At 44.3% G+C, this 2,568-nt stretch overlaps 1 pseudogene; it reads left to right on the top strand.

Annotated features, from left to right (window-relative positions):
* Positions 1-620: 620 nt before the first annotated feature.
* On the top strand, positions 621-2,292 carry LOC701131 (calcium uptake protein 1, mitochondrial pseudogene; annotated as a pseudogene).
* The last annotated feature ends 276 nt before the right edge of the window (positions 2,293-2,568 follow it).

Raw genomic sequence — 2,568 nt, forward strand, 5'->3', positions numbered from 1 at the left:
ATCACAGAAATACAAAGGATCATTAGAGACTATTATGAATGATACTGCATGACTATCATATGTCTATATTGTATGAGTTTTATATGCTGACATATTGGAAAACCTAGAGGAAACAGATAATTACTGGACACATATAACCCACCAAGATTAAATCAAGAAGAAATAGAAAACCTGAACAGACCAACAATGAGTAACAATATTGAATCAGTAGTAAAACGTCTCCTAACAAGAAAAATCCTGGGACTAAATAATTTACTGCTGAATTCTACCAAACATTTTAAGAAGAACTAACACCAATTCTTCTCAAACTCTTGCAAAAAATTGAAGTGAAGAAAATTTGTCTTAATTCGTTCTATGAGGCCAGTTTTACCCGGAAACCAAACTAGATAGGGACACAATTAATGAATGCTACTGGTCAGTATCCCTGATAAACATAGATGCAAAAATCTTCAACACAATACTAGCAAACCGAATCTAATAGCACATCAAAAAGATTATACATCATAATCAAGTGGGATTTATCCCAGGGATGCAAGAATGGTTCAACACATGTAAACTAATCAACAGAATGAAGGATTAAAAACCCAATAGTTGAAGATCCAGACAGGCCCAGCGGCTAGGAGAGTCACGTGAGGGTGGGCGGAGGAGGTGGAGGTTTGTCCCCGCTGTTTCATCTCTATGGCTGTCAGAAGTGGGCGGCTTTGACTGAGGAGCTGCTGGAGCTCGTGCTTGGACGCGTGAGTCTCGGACTCCGGAGGGATGTTTCGTCTGAACTCACTTTCTGCTTTGGCAGAACTGGCTGTGGGTTCTCGATGGTACCATGGAAGATCACAGCCCATCCAGATCCGGCGAAGACTAATGATGGTGGCTTTCCTGGGAGCATCTGCAGTAACTGCAAGTACTGGTCTTTTGTGGAATAGGGCCCATGCAGAATCTCCACCATGTGTAGACAACCTAAAAAGTGACATTGGTGATAAAGGGAAGACTAAAGATGAAGGGGATGTTTGTAACCATGAAAAAAGACTGCAGATCTTGCGCCTCATCCAGAAGAGAAAAAGAAGAAACGTTCTGGATTCAGAGACAGAAAAGTGATGGAATATGAGAATAGGATTCGAGCCTACTCCACACCAGACAAAATCTTCCGATATTTTGCCACCTTGAAAGTCATCAGTGAGCCTGGTGAAGCAGAAGTGTTTATGACGCCAGAAGATTTTGTGCGATCCATAACACCCAATGAAAAACAACCAGAACACTTGGGTCTGGATCAATATATAATAAAACGTTTTGATGGAAAGAAAATTTCCCAGGAACGAGAAAAATTTGCTGATAAAGGAAGTATATTTTAGACCCTTGGAGAATGTGGGCTCATATCCTTTTCAGACTACATTTTCCTTACAACTCTTCTTTCCACTCCTCAGAGAAATTTTGAAATTGCCTTCAAGATGTTTGATTTGAATGGAGATGGAGAAGTAGATATGGAGGAGTTTGAACAGGTTCAGAGCATCATTCGCTCCCAAACCAGTATGGGTATGTGCCACAGAGATCGTCCTACTACTGGCAACACCCTCAAGTCTGGCTTGCGTTCAGCCCTCACAACCTACTTTTTTGGAGCTGATCTAAAGGGAAAGCTGGCAATCAAAAACTTCCTCGAATTTCAGCGTAAACTTCAGCATGATGTTCTGAAGCTCGAGTTTGAACGCCATGACCCTGTGGATGGGAGAATTACTGAGAGGCAGTTTGGTGGCATGCTACTTGCCTACAGTGGGGTGCAGTCCAAGAAGCTGACCGCCATGCAGAGGCAGCTCAAGAAGCACTTCAAAGAAGGAAAGGGTCTGACATTTCAGGAGGTGGAGAACTTCTTTACTTTCCTAAAGAACATTAATGATGTGGACACTGCACTGAGTTTTTACCATATGGCTGGAGCATCTCTTGATAAAGTGACCATGCAGCAGGTGGCCAGGACAGTGGCTAAAGTGGAGCTCTCAGACCACGTGTGTGATGTGGCGTTTGCACTCTTTGTGATGGCAATGGCGAGCTGAGCAATAAAGAATTTGTTTCCATCATGAAGCAACGGCTGATGAGAGGCCTGGAAAAGCCTAAAGACATGGGTTTCACTCGCCTCATGCAGGCCATGTGGAAATGTGCACAGGAAACTGCTTGGGACTTCGCTTTACCCAAACAGTAACCCCACACTGCAAGAGGGGACCTCTCCACCCCCAGTACCCCGGATCCCCTCCGCAGAGTCTCGGCAGAGCCCTTTGTTCTGCTACTTCTGGAAGTAGTGTCCCTTCCTTCCGGGGATGACCTCAGGACTCTGTCGGTTTCCCCTCTTCACCCTTCCCCGTCCCCGTGTTCTGCTGGGCTCTGATTCTGCCCGATGATTATCCCCATAGGTTCTCAAAAACATGAACAAGTCTGAAAAGCTCAGACATTTGGCAGCCTAAACAGCACTACCCATTCAAGCACCCGGTGGATAAAGAATGCGGGGAACCATCCACACACCTGCCAACCCTGGGAAGCATCCAGTTCTCAAATCGTTTTTGCTATGGATTTATATTAACAAGAACA

Source organism: Macaca mulatta, chromosome 9, assembly GCF_049350105.2.
Source record: "Macaca mulatta isolate MMU2019108-1 chromosome 9, T2T-MMU8v2.0, whole genome shotgun sequence".
Classification (NCBI taxonomy): Eukaryota; Metazoa; Chordata; class Mammalia; order Primates; family Cercopithecidae; genus Macaca; species Macaca mulatta.